We start from the raw sequence: 16,622 nt of genomic DNA on the forward strand, positions 1-16,622 counted from the left end.
CCTCAAGATTAAAGTTTATAAGAAAGTGTTTTATCTTATCTATCAAGTAACATATTTCTCTCATGCATACCTTCCAAAAGCAGACAAAAGGTGCAACTATCTTATGTTAGTGCATGAAACTGGTTGCCTGTGAGAAGCAATGTAAGAAAAAGAAATTTATTTTGTGTACATTGTAAGAAAAAATCTCTCAGCTCTGATTTTGCTACCACAGTGGTTCTCTATATGCTTTCTTACAAAACTTCTATGTGTGCTACATTTCTTACAATACGGCCTCATATTAAAATGACAAGATGCACTGATAGAAAAAAAAGTTTTCATTGCTAACATATATTATTGGAAGTTCATTCAGTTATTTTATCAGTTTATTTAATCATTAAACCACTACCCAGTCATTTATCTTATACTTGCAGCACCATTGCCTTCTATCCTGGAATCTGTTGCAGGTGTAGGGAGATTAATAAGTACCACAGAAGCCATTGACAATATCTGAACCTGCAGCAGTGGTAGCACATCTTTTACTTCAAGTTATCCTTATAGCTGTGCATGATGTGATGTACTCCTGACACAAGGATATGGGATGATCCATACACGAACTGGGAGTTCTGGCAGACTTTTAAGCATCAAAGTTTTTAAGTATCAGTTGACTGCCAGCTGTGAACCAGGAACCAGGTCTTTCAGATGATACACTAGAAACCCCCTGGGACCTTCCTTCTGAACTACAAAGCTCCAAATCTTCAGCTCAACTCCACTGGCAAGCACCAAGGTCTGACAGAACTGCAGAGCTCAACCGTTGGTGCTGAGGGCCTGATCCTCCAGCTGTGCTCACCCCGGGGATTCCTGGTGTGTGACTAGCTCAGTTTGAGTTCCACCCAGTGCTCATTTGTGGCTGGAATGCATTAGTTTAGCTTTATACAAAAGGGATCTATTTCATGCACTCCAACACCACTCCACACTCTGAATTACAGCACTGTTAACAGAGATGATGACAGCATTTACTTCAAAAGTGCATCCCTGATCCAAACTAAAACACTTCAGTGCCCCAAGGCTCATGAAGCAGTCTGTGTGGAACAACAAACGAAAATGAGATGCCTGATTTTTATGCACTGCAATGCCTTAAATTCTGCTATCTGTCTGTACAGATCTTTCTAGGGTATATATCCTTAAAGAAGATACTTTTGGTAGCAATACTCAACCATTGCTGAATTCTGCGGCATGTTATGTCCACTGGGCTTCATAATATTTTTCTAATTTAAATAACCATTGAAGCATACCAAGAAAATGGGAGTCGAGTTCAAGCGTCCATAACTTGCAAAGCTACATTTTGCCGTGATGCATCTGATATTCGATGTCTGCTGGGAAGTGGCTTTTAGTTTAAAACTGCTATTATGTGTGAGCAAAGCCAAAAGGTGAAAGTCTTACAGGCGCCAGCAACAGATTCTGAAAGCCTAGATTAGAGTTTTGCAAAAAAAGGATGGAGAAATGCTTAAGGGCTAGAGGCATTTTCGCCGTGTCAGGAAATGGTGTGGGGAAAACAAAAACAAAAAGAAAACAAAACAAAAAAGGGAGATATTGTTTTTTAACATCCTCGCTCCCGTTCTATCCAGCCGCTCTCCTTCTCTCCACCCATCCAGCAAAAGCAGCAGCAGCTCCTGCGGCGCTTCTCGCGCCTCCCCGCCCCGCACTCGGGTGACAAACGGCTCTGCGTGCCGGAGGCGGGGACCAGTTTCCATGCCAAAAAAAGAAAAAATAAATTCAAAAAATAAAAAGAGGAAGCCCATCCGTTCCGCGGAATCCCCCGCACGAAAAGACCCCGACCCCCTCCTCCCTGTCAGGGACGACCACGTTCCTCCCAGTCGTGCCCTGCTGCCGGGGGCTGGCCCGCCGTCCCTCCACCTGCGGAGGTGTGCCCCTGTCCCCATGACCGGACCTGCCCCCGGGACCGCCCGGTGCTGTCCCCGGCACCGCGGCCGCGCCGCCTCCCGCACCCGCTGCGCGGCAGCTGCGCCTCCACCGAACCGGCCTCTGCCGGGGCGGTGCCGCGAGGGGCGGAGCCAGGGGCGGGGAGACGGGACCTTGGCGAGCTGCTATTGGCTGAGGCGGGCATAGGAGTGGCCTGGCCCCCCTCGCTCCTCTGCTATTGGTGAGCAGAGATGTCAGTGCGGGCTGGGGGCGGGCCCTGCGGCCAGCGGGGTCGGCTGAGCGCGGCGGGCGGGGGAGCGCAGCGAGGGGGCGGCGGCGGCGGGCGGGGAAGCGCCAGTGGGTGCACCGAGAGCAGCGGCAGCGCCGGAGCGCAGGTAGGGGAGCAGCGCCGCGAGCTCGCCCCGTGCCCTCCGCCGCCCTCACCTGTCACCGCCCGGCTGCCGGGCTCTTGCCGCCGCCGCTGCTGCTGCGAGGCAACCCCGCGCCTCGCCCCCTTCCCTCGGCTCCCTGTCCGTCCCCACTCCTCCCCGGCCAGCCGCGATTCCCCCGCTGCAGCTGGCGGCCGCCTGCCGCCCTCCTCCCACCCCGCCGGGGACGGGCGGTGTCTGCGCCCGGCTCCGCTTCCAGCCCAGGTGCGCCCGAGGGGCCGGGAAAGGCCGGGGGGTGAGGCTGCGGTGCCCGGCGGGGTCTGGCGGGGCGCGGGGTCCGCGGCCGCCCCTCTCGGGAGGGGCAGAGCCGGCGGGCGCGGCCCGCCCTCGGTGCCGCCGGTGGTGCCCCGGGGTGGGGGGAGCGGCCGCCCCTGGGATTCCGCCCGTGGGATTCCTACCATGTCTTGCGCGAGCTCTCTCTGCTTCCTCCCTAATACCTTCTTCCGTCGCACTGGAAGGGCTTCGGCTTTTTCTAAAATAGATGCTCCGTAGATTATTATGATTTGGAGGAGGCAGTGTTTCTCTGTTGGGTGGATTTGGGTTTTTTTGTGTGGTTTTGGTTTTATTTTCTTTCTGTTTTGTTTTGTTGGTGTTTTTGGGGGGGGGGTTTGCTTGTTTTTGTTTTTTGGGGTTTTTTGGTTGGTTTTTTTAATTAGTCTCCCTGTTGATGGGCTTGTGCATTGTCGGTGCCAGTTGTGAGAAAACGTACTAGTTTTTCCAAGGTAGGCAGGTGGTGATGGAGAGCATCAGAGGGGGCAACACCCAGGAGAGAAGGCTGTTCCTCACCTCGAGCCGCTAGGAAGATGAGGGATGCCGGGATTCCCGTTGCTGGGCTATTCCTTGCTTCTGCTCTCAGCTTTCATCTTTTATATTGGTGGGTGAGCCGGGAAACCTCGGTTGCTGTCCTTGGAGTATATGGAAGGCAAAAGGGTTTTTTCCAAGCAGGGTTTTTTGTGTGTGCAGCGATGCCTCTTCCAGGGCTCGAAGAGCAAGAAGCTGGTCTCCTGTTCCGTTCTCTTTATAGAAAGTGAGGGCTTTGCACGCTGTTGCTGAACTACTCCAGCCTTGCTCGCAGAGATGCTCCTCCTGCATCCTCCTGTCTGCATCGTGCAGTGCCGACCATGGCTGCGGCAGGTAGCTGTCGGAGGCAGCCACAGCCATAGTGAAATTAGTAATGATCCTGCATATTCCTGGGTGTTGTGCCTCGGGCGAGGGAAGCTATTACCTGACTTGTACTCAGCAGGTTTTGTCAGGGTGGTAATACATTAGTCACGGTCACATCTGGGAGAATCCTGTATTACAAATACATGTTTATCTAGTAAAGCTTTGCAAGGTCTCAGATAGGCTGTAAGAGAATGTACGACGGAGGAGGGCTGGGAAAATCCATTGGCACACTGATAAACGCAAATCACAAGTGGCTCTGCAGTATTGCAGGAGAGAAGTTTAAAATTGTCCTCTTAGTTTCTTTTGTTTTCCTCTGCTGTTTTCCAGAGAGTTGTTGAGCATCACCAGCTTCCAGTGTAATGAGTGGTGAAGTTGTATGTGGCTAGCTGATACTGGCTCCTTGGCTAGTGCAATCTACAAGTCCAGCTTTATTTTACTATCTATGTGTACACGTAACTATTTATTTCCCAGATGCGGTGTGCGTCAAAATTTAGCATTTCAGATAGTCTTTCGTGTTTGTATGAAACAGCGTGATCATTAAGGTTGTTCTTGTCTTAGTGTGTGAGCTTTTTACAGCAAAAAGATCTGCAGTTGGTGAAAAAAAGCGCAAGCTTTTTAAAAAATATATTTGTGTGTAGTAGAAGCACGAAGTGCCATTTTAAATATGTGAATTGAATAAGAAAAGTATTGGCCTTTTCTATTGTACAGGCTTAAATACTACCTCTAGTTGTGTGGGTGTTCAAAATTTCTCTCATTTTACTCATTTGGCAATAGGAAGGAAAATCTCCCCCTTTGTACTTTCTGGCAAGATGCTCTTCAAGGAGACATCTCTTGCCTCAAGAAGCCTCTGCATTAAATAACTCTCAGTAGTATGGCCTTGTTTGTCAGCATTCACCTAAAACTGTAGTATTTAGGTAATTACATCAGAATTGTGTTAAAATATTAGTTGCCTTGATTTAGCTCCTTAGATTTTTCTAGCATGCAGAAGAGCTGCATGGCACAGTACAGCTGGTGAAAGACCAGATTTTATAGGAGCATGGAAAAATCTAAAGCTGTAGAAATCAAGCGTTGGAAGGAGCAACTGCTATACCATGTTTTAGATCTTTTAGAATTAATTTCAGTTGATGTTGAACCTGCCATTGAATGCGGTTATCTTTGAAAATACACATGTAAAAATATTTGCATTACACTTGTTTTTAAACTTTAATGTGGATAGTTTTAGTGAATCTGATATATAATCCATGGTTAGTTTTTGTTAAAGAATTTTTTTTTTTTTTTTTAAGATTTTAGATTGGAATTTTATGGAAGCTGAAACTATATATTGTTTGGATACCTTTTGTCTGACTTTTAAATGAAAGTTGCAATAAACCTGTTGATGTTGTATCTGATGTGCCCTGGCTTAATTTTCAAAACTTGGTGTTGAAACAAAGAAATTGCAGATCCTTTTTAGTGTTTTCATAGTTTAGTTGAATAATAATGGGGAAAAGACAGACTTGGGAGATTTTAGTACTGAGATGCATACTCTAGCTGTTTGTTCCTAACAAAACACTTGAGATTATACATTTCGTAAGCCTTCTTTACCAGTGAAGCAGCTCCAGGGAAGTGTAAAAACCTGTATGATCAGTATAAAGAAAGCATCTCTATAAAACAGAGGTTTGGTGGAAACTGTTATTGGAGCACTGATCTAATTAACATCACGTTACAGTATTTAAAGGGTCGCTACGAAGAAGAAGATGGAGACTCCATTTTGCAAGGAGTTCCATGGAAAAGAATGAGAGGTGATGGGTACCAGTTATTCCTGGGCATATTCCAATGGGACATGAGAGGAAAATTTTTCACAATAGGAGCAATCAGCTGAAGGAATAATCTTCCCAGGAAACTGCTGGACTCCCCAACACTGGATACTTATAAGACGCAGCTGGAGAGGATCCTGGGCCATCTTGTCTAGATTGTGCTTTTTCCAGGAAAGGTTGGGCCAAGTGATCCCTTAGGTCCCTTCCAACCTGCTTTTCTGTGAACTGTAGTCCCAGGGTGGCCTGACACCAGCAGGGGCTATTTCTGTTGTTGTATGGAGCAAGACCATGTGAGTGGGAGGAGAGCTGAGACTGGAAGTACAAGGTAGAATAACAGAATAATTTCTGTAAGCAGAAAACACCCTCTCTATATATATTGAAAAGTCAGTTCAGTGCTGCTATAAAAATAACTATTTATAATACTGACTATATATGGAAACTCTTGAAAACTGTTCACATGTAAGCCCTCGCTTTCACTCTCTCAAACGTATAACAGCAGTAGAAATCTGGACAGAAAAGATCTAACCAACAGTTTTTCCTAGGTGCTATTTAAGTTGTGACCAGGATATGAGTTCTTATTTATGAAATCTTGTTTTGGTTATATGCTTATTGTGTGCAAAGTATGAACATGGCTCACGAAACAGTAATGAGAGAGAACTACCCTGGAAATGTGTTGAGATGGAGGATAAATGAAGCCATTGTGAACTATGTGCTCATCATGTGAAAAGAACAAGAATGCCTTATATTTGTCATAATTTCTGTTTGAGAATTTTAAAGTATTTTAGTATTACCCATGAGCTAAACTTATAAACTCTACATTGGTATCTTAATTTTTACTTCAGAACATCATAATTCTGTATTTTATTTCTAACATGAGAATGATGAATGTTTGCAATATAATGAATAATAGAATTCATTTCCTGGTTCCAAATTCTGTATTTTGACTCTGATACTTTAGCATGTAGATTAAGATTTGTTTGTGAATGGTTATACCATCTTTCTGCATCATATTAATTTTATAATATAAATTAAAACAAGCATTAAAACAATAGGCAAATGGAGGAAATCACTGTAACATCAGTCCTGTTGCTGAGTCTGTGCAGTTTCATAATATTCAATGTGGATGCAAGAAAAATGTTACAGTTCTGAATATTCACAAGACTAATATATTCAGCGTTTAACGATATTTTTTAAAAATTTAGACCATGATAATATATTTCTTTGTCACTCTTAATGAAGGTGTTTTAGCATGGCAGAAATAGTTGTGTTAAATATCTTGACTAAGTCACAATGAAAGAACAAAATAAATGTAAAAGGTGCTGCATGTCTTAAACTGGGTTGCTATAGAAATATTGCATATATTCTTTTCCTCCCTTCTCTGAAGCAACTGTGACAAGTTCATTGGAAATAGGTTAGCTTTCAGAGAATTTCCATGTGTAATTTTCAGAAATGAATATATGGGCGCTCAAGTTACTTGTGTTCCTTTTCTCAATCATGTGACATTGGCGATGTAAGTTACGTTTAGCTGATGTGGAGTAAAAATAATCTGTTGCTGTATTTTAAAATGAGGAAAGTGCATATGGATTAGTTATAGTTATTATTGATGACTTTCTGTGAAACTGAACTGTTAGATCCCCAGAAGCTTTTAATTCTAGCTTTAGTGTAATTAAATTTCTTTTCTAACATAACTTCAGCAGAGATGTTTGTGTGTTCTAGTTTGGCTTCAAATTTGAATTCCTAATACAGCCTTTTAGTGGTGGAATTGCCTACTAGTGTCTCGAAATTTAATCCTTTAGTTATTAATTTATAATAATAGGATAACTTAATTTAACACTGACACTTACTTGGAGAAAAGAGTATAATCTTAACATGGTGATGTAGTTGGCATTTACAAGAAATACTTGCCTGGCAATATTACTACAAATAAAAGCAGGAGGGGAGGAGGGAGAAAAACCTCCAAGTGTGAATCAATTTTAACTGAATCTTCAGTATGCCAGCCACATAGAACTCCGTTATTTTGGTAAATTATATCACTGTCTCTGTTAATGTGTTGTTACAGATGACTGTAAGAACAGTACAGATGTTGATGGTAACACACTGCTGTATTCAGAAGGAAGGGGAGGATGTGGCTGCAAGGTTCAGTAGAATAAAATATTCAACTATTAAGTATCAAAAACATGTTTTTTGGAGCTCAAATTTGAAACCAAAACTTTTTTCACTCCTTTCTTCTCTTCATAATTCGGTGTCAGTGTTTAAAAGTCATCCTTTATTGTAGGAACTGTACATTTCTTAGTGAATTTGGAGAAACAGTTTACACTTAATATGATTTCTGTGTAGAAGTATGTTCTGACTGCCTTCATCATCAAATTCATAGAAGTTGAGATCCTAAAATGGATTTCTTTGAATTTCTTACTGAATTCATGGTTCTCTGGGACTGCTTTCTGGTGTAGAAACACCTGGAGTTTTTCAGTGTGTTTAGTTTACTTTGAGTTAATGCTTATGAGGTGAGCAACTCCTCAGCTGTAAAGTTCCACTTTTTATGCAAAGTAAGTGAATGTACATCATTGAGGGCTCTTCAGTCTCATCACTTCTTGACTTTGAGAGGGTAGATCTTTCTGTTTGGCCTGCATGTGATATTCTGGGTTATATTTTAACTTGTTAAACCAATCTGATTTCATGGCTGCAAAATGACTGCCAGCTTTTTAAGCTTTGTACTAGCAAGTGGGACTTTGTACTTCTATGTATTTATCTTTAAAGCACAGAATATTTTGAATTAAACTTGATAGAATAGTAAATTTGTGTTTATAAGCTTTCTACTTGCTACTGTATTTTCTAATCTTAAGAAGGCCATATTTATTTTTATGTGTATTTTTCATGTAATTCACTTCTCAAAAGCTCCCTGTGTTTGCCTCAGCATACATCAGCACTGTCCTGGTGTAGAGCAGAAGGTCCAGTGTTCCCTGAGTATTGGGGGCTCATGGTGCTTGGTGGTGTGTGCTGCTCTTCTCTCCCTTTCCATCTGGATGCATTTCTAGGTGGTGGTGAAGAGGATGGTGCTCTGGGAGAAGGATTTGGGTATTACCCTCTGCTGTCTCTAAACAGGCACACTGAGATTTGTTGTATTTTGCATTTTGCAGCATATCATGTCAATTGCGGGTTTGTCACAGGTATTTTCAGTGAGTAAGTGTAGTGTAGTTTGGTCATTCTGTGAGAGTGGGGTTTTTTTGTTTGTTTTGTTTTTTGAGGTTGGTTGGTTTTGTGTTTGTTTGTTTGTTTTTGCAGGCTGCATTTTTGGCTGTTACCTGAAATACTGAGAGCAAAACTGAGGTGGATGGAAGGTGGGGGCATGTTGTTGTAGTCAGCTGTTCCTAAAGCTCTTCTTACAGTTGTTCTGAATTTCTGTTAACCTGCTGTGTTCAATAAAACATTCCAGTAGCTAAAAACAAATTGCAGGAAAAGTTTCCTTTTCTGTTTTTTATTTTGAACACTTGGCAGCATTTTGTTTATTCCCTGGAGTCACTTAAACCCTCTCTACAAATATTTGTGCACATGGCTAGTTCAGCATGTGTTTCACTTCAGTTGCATTGCTTATACAGAAGTGTATGCAGGATTAAGGCCCATCTGACTTTGTGACCCCTTTCCGAGGTAAAGAAATCTTAAAGTTGTTAAAACATAGAGCAGCTTGTATAGTATATGAAACAGTTTTTAACACATCTTAATTAATATTTCAAGTTGGTGTTCAAAGTAGTTGGTAGGCCTACTGGAAGCTCTTCAGTGTTTTCTGTGTTGTGTAAATATAAATGTAATGATGATGGAAGGAGATGGGCATAAGTTTATAATACATTACGACAAGCTTGCTTTTAATGTTATATACCATTTGAGATGAAAAATGATTTATTGTGCTTATGGGCTGGGCTATTTATATGTTGGATTATTCATCCAAAAGTTAAAGCTTTTTGTTAGACAAAAATTAGACAATTGTCATAGCAATGACAGTAGCTGTTACTAATTTTCATTTGTGGACCTCACAGCATACACTACTTGTAATCATAACCTTTTTTATTGCAAGATGGGTGTTTACTGAAATGAGGCTGAATCTATTAATAAATATAGAATACTCTCTCTCCAACTTTCTGCTGCTGTTTTTACTAGGATTGCGTAGGGTATTTTGAAGTAATAATTAACATCAGTGATGGAAAAGGGCCCTCAGGAGGTTTTCTAGGTAGATATTCTGCTCAAAAGCAGTATTTTCTTAAAAGTATGTTTATTCCTAAAATGTCAGTAGGAAGAAGTTGGGTAAAATTAAATTATTCTTCTTTTTCCAGGGAACACACACTTGCCTGCTCAGCTTATTTTAATGACACTGTTGCATTTTTTTCTTTTGAGCACTTAAAAAGAGAATTCTAACTAAAATGAAGCAGATGTCTTTGGTACAAGCAGGCTTTTTCCCCACCTCTTTTCTCATGACTCTGATCTGCCTCTATTTTTGATTCTACTCTTGATCTGCCACATTCACAGTGTTGCCATCAGGTTGTTTGCTTAACCTTTGCAAAAATGCTTCCTTGCTTTGCATGTTGGTCAAGGATGGAGTATTCCCAAATCTGTCACTCCAGACACATACACATAGTATGCTGTCATCTACCTACATCTATAAGCTTTTTCAAAAAGCCAAAGAAACCCCCAACTCCCCTCACCTTAACTTATCATTTTATGAAAACACCTACAATGAATCTGGCTGGCTTCAGAAGTTTCATGCTTTAAAAACTTGAGTCTACCTTCTGGACCTCTTCACACTTTCCTGATCCATCTGTTCATCTAGCACAGCTTCTTCTCAATCCCTTCACACAATCTTAGGCTGTTGAGATGCAAGACGCCTTTGCAGATCCTTTAATTGGTAGTAGTCTTTATTTTTACTTTTCTACTTCTTTTCGTATTTCCTGAAAAACAAAACAGATCCCCCCCACAAAGAAAAAAAAAGAAAAAAAATGGACAACCTGAAAAAAAACCCCACCCCAAAAGCTCATGCTTTCTTTCTCCTTTCCTTGCTGGCATTATTATTTCAAAGAATATTGCAAATGACATGTCATTATAATATTTTTATGCAACCATTCTTTTTCTCCTTAACTGTGAAATCTTGTTTGGTACAGCTTGTGTTTAAAGGCAGTTATTTATGGAGCTCTGTGGCTGCACATCGTGATGTACAGTAATGTGTTGATCTGCTAAGTCTACAGACTAAAGCTACTACTTTATGCAGTACAGCCTATTATAAAACAGAAAACCTTGAAGTGGGGAGTGGCTAGTGCTGATGAAACGCTTTGTGGAACAGGTGGGACTTCAAAGTTTTATTTTAGTTTGAGGGAAGGTTGCTTATGCAATTGTTCCATCTGTCCATCCATCTGTCCATTAGCCTGTCCTCCCACCCTGCCAGTAACTTCTGAACTGCTTGCCCAATTCCTAATCGACTTTGGCAGAGGGGCCGTGTTCTCCAGCCCTGTTGCATGCATATACAGATCTGACAGAAACAGGCACATGGTTAGAGAAGAGATTGGGCAAGAAATAGGGAACCCCAGTCTGTGTGACTGTGGCTGGCCTGTAGTAATGACCTCCCTGGCGTTTTCTGCCTTTTGCTAGGCCAGCGAGCATAGGGAAGCTCAGATGGGAAGTGGGAGAGTCTTGATGCTGCTGCAGGAGGTTATTGCATGTGCATGATGGGAGGGAGGTCACAGGGGTGATAATTTGGGATGTTATTCTAGGTGGGAAGCAAGGGTGTTCTCATAGATGGTCATGGGACCCAGAGTTACTGTGGGAGACCTATTTGATGGTCTAACTTAGGTTTTTAAAGAATTTCCTTGACTTTAAGGGAGTTGGGGAAAGAGCTGCTTGGCTTAGAGCCGTCATCAAGAGCAATGAGGAATAGGTGGCATAGAAAACCTCATCTGATACATGTGGGTAAGAAGTTGTGCATATCCTGTAAAGTCAGTGACAGAAATATGAACTTGATGAAGGAAGGAGACTGTCAGCCAGCCAGGAGGAGCTTCAAACACAGAACCTCATATATAGAAATGAGGGGGATTAGAGAGAAAAGAGGTGCTGTAGCACGGCAAATCAAATTGAAATAATTGAAGTATTTCTTGAAAAAATTGGAGGGCTCAAATGTTTTTTTCTGCTTAGGATTTAAAGAAATGTGTAGCTTCAGCACAACAAATGTGTTGCTTGACTCTCTTTAAAAGCTCTACTACTGGTATAAATGAAAGCAGATTTCAGTATGAAAGGTGACAGTGTGGGATGCCCACAATAATAGTAACAAAACAGTATTTTCAGAAGGTGAGCCATGACTCTGCTTTTCCCAAATAAATAGCTGTTCCTGTCATTTGGAGATCATTAAATCTGTTCCAGTAAATTCCATACACATTGACGTTTTAGTTGCCTAAAGCTCTGTGAGTGAACAACATATCTGAGACAAAAAAAAAAGGCCTGGCCTTCCATCTATTAACCTAGTTGTTTTTCAGTTGCTTCTGCTGACTCAATAATATTATGTGATGTAACTTACAGAAAAAAATCCATGTATATTTGTAATTAATGTATTTGAAATTTAAGATTGCTTTATAAGTTTGGATGCTTGGATATGTTTCTTTGGTTTTGGTTTTTTTTTTTCCTTCTGAGATAAATCACGCTTGTTTATATAAATCACTGTAAAATACAGTGACTAAAATTGGATTGCAAATAATATGTATGGATGAGGGGAGATAGGAAGATACTTCTATTAAGGTCAAAGTCTGCTTGCCTTTGATCATACAAACTACTGAACAGCCCTGGGAGGCTTGGAGGCCTATCCTGTATTTTTCCATACCACTAAAATGGGTGACCTTTTGTTTGACTGTTCCAGTTATAGTCACTTAAAATAACATTTGAGCTATTGTTGAATGGAAGGGAGATCAAACTTGTTATCTTACTGCTCCTCAAAGAAATTAACCAAGAGGAGGTATGCTGTCCTTAAAGAATTAGTCTACATAAAGATCCAATGCTAGTGAGAAGAGATTGTTCAGTTATTGAAAAATAAATGAACATTTTACACTAGCAAATTTACTTTGCCACTTTAAAATCAATGGGTAATTTTTAAAAAACCTAGTTCTTACACCTTTTTAATAGCTCAGATTCTAAAATAATTTATTAATAATAGTTGTAACTTTCACTTTGTGACTATCAAAATATTTTGGAAATTTTCTTGCTCCCTTTCTGATATTTTGATTATTTTTTAAAATCTCTTTGTAACTTGTGAAGCCTGCCAAATTGCCCAAATTTTCAAGTCCCATGTTCTTTTAGCAATCCAAATCTATTCAGATCCCCGAATTTGCAGAGTAACTTTTAGTATTGAATATACAAGATTGATGGTGTAGGGCATGGAAGTAATAAAGTGAATGCATGAATGTAATGCATGAAAATAAATGGTTTTTTACACTGTTGAATCTCAAAGGTAAGGGCTGTATGGTAGGACCCCAAATATCATTGGTGCTTCTGAAAGTTGCTGTACAGATGAATGACCTGACCACTTCCACTTCACCTGTTGTGAATGTAACTAATATTTAGAAAATAAAATATGGTCTATTTCCTATCCTTAAAGCTGATTTTGCATACAATGCTGAGAATGACATAGTGAAAGCTGGGGTGCAGTAGTGAAATGGAAGCAGGGATGAAAGACCATCCTGTTGAGCATATTTACAGATTTTCCATCTGCTGTGGAGCCCTGACATTGAGAGAGCCATGTGTTGGGTAATGTGGAAGACCGTGTGCATTATTCTGGGCCATGTGATCCAGAAGGGTGTGGAACAAGGCTGTGGTGAGAAGCTTCCACTGGCCTGGAGTGTTCCTGCTCGAGGTGGAGCACCATGTGAACATTATACCACAGCACAATGCCATACTGCCCAAGTATGGATGGCAGTCCTTGTGCTGTGTTGCTAATATTTGAGAGGATATGTTGTGCTAAAGATTTAAACTGGGGAGCTGCAGATTCAGTTTGATGTTTAAAGTGTGGGATTTGACAGCTCGGTATGTAACATATATTTTTGTAATGTTAATTTACATTTTTAAAATCATTTCATGGCTCATTCATATCTCTTGGAATGAAAAGCCAGTCCACCTGTGAAGCTGAAATAATTGGATCTTATTTGAGGTGCAATGATAGATAAAGATTAAAATGGACCTCTAGGATCAGTTACATTTGTGTGATGCATGGTAAATTTTTTCCTAATTTCCTTTTCCTTCTCTAATACACTTTGCCATTTTATTGAGGAACTTCAGGACAGATTAAATTACATATGGCTGACTGGTGGTGGTGAAGTTCTCTGCTGTAAATCAGAAATAATTTTGAACGTGATGTGAATTGCTTAATGTCTGCAAATGCGTGGTAGTTACATAGAACAGATTTTTGGCATGGTAGCACAGCAGAAGTGGCATCATAGTATGCTTTAACCTGAAATTTGAATCTGGAAGGAAAATAACAAAAGCTGAGATAGTTTTCAACATTTGATAACCCTGCTTTTGTCTAGTTACATGTTGTAAGCAAAAGTACGAGGATATTACTGCAGTGTAGTGTGCACTCACATTTAGTTTCTGTAGGGCTGCTGGTAGAACAGTAAATGATGCTGAGTACCTAAGTATCTGCAAGCTAGGTAATGTCCTGTGGTGTGTGCTTTAGGATTGACTTTATGAGTACAAAAATGTACAAAATACACCTGGTAATGCTCTACAGTTTCATTATAAATCAAGCTATTAAATTGTTTGTTACAAAATTCAGGTTATTTTAAATTAGAGAATGCCTTAATTGAATATTTAAGTAACAAATAATACCATGCTAAGAGTTTATTTTCTCCTGATTGTTTTTGTTTGTTTGCTTGGGTTTTTTTTGTTTGTTTGCTGCTGTTGTTGTTGTTTTTTAAATATTCCTCCAAAATATGAGCTGAAGAGAAATTGTCCAAAAGGTATATGGATTACTGGAACACAAAGTGTTTTTAAACAGCATTCAAGAAAATCATCTGGAATATGTACATACTGAAATACTTCAACTTGATAAGTATTTTTCCATTTTCTCTGATTAAATGAAGACAAGTAGACATTCTCTTTTAAATATTGTTCCCTAACAATAGAGAATAAAGTAATGAATGTTGTGTTTATCACTTTTCTTATAACTCAAGATGCTCTCTAATAATTCTACCTGAGGAAAACAATACTGCCGTTTAATTAGAAGCAAAACCAAAGGAAGAGGAGATACATCTCAAAGTCATAATAAAAAAAAAAGATGAAAGCAGCGGTTGATCAATTGCACTGCAGTACCTAAGAGAAATGTAATGCTTCTGAAGGAGAAACATATAAAACACGTTTTCAAATTGATTCAAGTTAAGTTGTCAGTAATGGGGGAGCAGAAAACTGTGCATGTACCAGTGCTAGCTATTTATGGTGCAGCTGTGACTGGAGTGCTAAGAAATGGTGGAATATAAGTCAAAGTAGCAACCCGACTAAACTCCAGGTGAGTAAATTCTAGGGTGCAGCCATTGACTAAGGCTTATTTTGGTTCATTACTATGTTCCTAAAATACTGTGAACCCAGCATACTTGAATTAAAATTTATAAACACTGTTAAACATACATCCTTATGACTCTTCCCAACACAAGAATTGCATGAAAACAGGAATTTGTCCTTTGGTAGTGAGAAACTAATTAATTAGTGTTAGGTAATTAAGAGTTACTTACCTGCATTTGTTCTGTGATGAAAACTATGTGTTTTCTATCAGCATTTTTGAGAGTCTATGTTTCCAAACTAGTAGTCTGAGCTTTTTGTTTAAAAGTCTACTGGAATTGTGGGATAGAATACACTGCCCCTGTGCCTTCAAGGAGTTTAGGTAATTTAGGTAAGCATTGTGTACCATGGTATAAATGACTGACCGATTGTTCAGAGTTATTAAGTGGAGTAAATAAAACATATTAAATTTGGAAAGAGTGGAAAAAAGTAAAAATTTGTGCTTTATAAGGAGTTATGCTGAGCATCACCTGAAAATAAACTTTGGGTTCCATGAATGAGCTTATTTAATTGCCTTGTTTTGCATGTTTTCTTTGAAGAGATTTGTGAAACAAGGTGGAGAAATACAAACTGGAGCAAACGTTGAGAAAACAGAAATCTGTAGCAAGCTTAAGCTTCTCAGTATAAACTGTGAACATTCTGGGCTGTGTCTGAAGTTGCTATGTAGTTTTCACCTTTGTTGCTTGGCTCTGATCAGGGTGGCACCTTTATTCTTTTATTCCCCACTCTTCATATGCTGTTGCTTATACAATTTTAAGATTAAAAAGTGGTCAGTATTTTCTTTGGCACTTATTTGTAATGATTCATTTAGTTAAACAGTATAATAATCAAGTAGTCCTTTTGCAAAATAAACAACATAATTTTCCCCAATTATCTGGTAATGCTTTTAAGTATCCTTCTATTGTAAGTATTTCTTGCAGCAGGGCACAGCTTAATGGAATCAGAGCTGAAGGCTGTGAACAGCAATAGTTTTCATCTATTCTGCTTATACCAGGAGGTAGAGGTTAAGTGGAAATGAGTTTTGTTGGTGCTGCGAAGCACAGCAAAATTATAACGAGAAGACATTTTAGATAGACTTTGCAGCTTTGTCAGTGACATGAGATGGGATGTTCTGAGCACTCCTCAGTGTCCCTGGTCCTGGGAACTCCTTAATTTTCTCCTTTTTGATAGTGGAGTTCTTGGTTCAGCATTTAAGAATACTGAATAGAAACCAAACCTAAAAGGTTTCCCTAGGCTGGAGACTGCTTTTAAGGTAGAATACTGAAGTATGCTGAGCTCTTTTATTCAGTGATAATTGTAATTTCTCCCTCAAGTTCCAGTAATGTGCTTCACTGTTCTGTCCATTTGTATTAAAGAAATTAAAGCTATTCAACTGCATAACGCATTTGTTCTCATTGGGACACAAAACCCCACCATGATTTCAATAATATTTTTCTCTTGAAGACTAAAGGCCTGGTAGTAATTAAGTCATAATTACATAAACTTTACATTTCTAGCTTTGCAGTTCAGTTGTACTTATGTAACAATAAAGAAAATAAAAAGCAAAGCAACAATTGATGAATGAGGTGATAGGATGTGGAAATACCAAGAGGGGAGGCATTGAAGCATTGCTCGTGAGACTGGGGGAGGAGGGGGAAGTGTGTTGCTGGAGTACATCTATAAACACATTTTAAAATACTGTAATGCAGAAAAACAGCAGGCTATCTTGCTTTTTCAGCAATGGGAAATACACCTTTAATGAGAG

General features: G+C 40.0%; 1 protein-coding gene across 2 annotated transcripts in view; it reads left to right on the forward strand.

Moving 5' to 3' along the window:
• Positions 1-2,221: 2,221 nt before the first annotated feature.
• Positions 2,222-16,622, forward strand: part of CDKL5 (cyclin dependent kinase like 5) — a 128,173-nt gene continuing 113,772 nt past the window's right edge. For both annotated transcript variants that reach the window (XM_014875802.2, XM_088160247.1), the window contains exon 1: positions 2,222-2,294. The gene's annotated coding sequence lies outside the window, so the exon portion shown is untranslated. The remainder of the gene's footprint in view (positions 2,295-16,622) is intronic.

This window comes from Sturnus vulgaris, chromosome 2 (genome assembly GCF_052056855.1).
Source record: "Sturnus vulgaris isolate bStuVul1 chromosome 2, bStuVul1.hap1, whole genome shotgun sequence".
NCBI lineage: Eukaryota > Metazoa > Chordata > Aves > Passeriformes > Sturnidae > Sturnus > Sturnus vulgaris.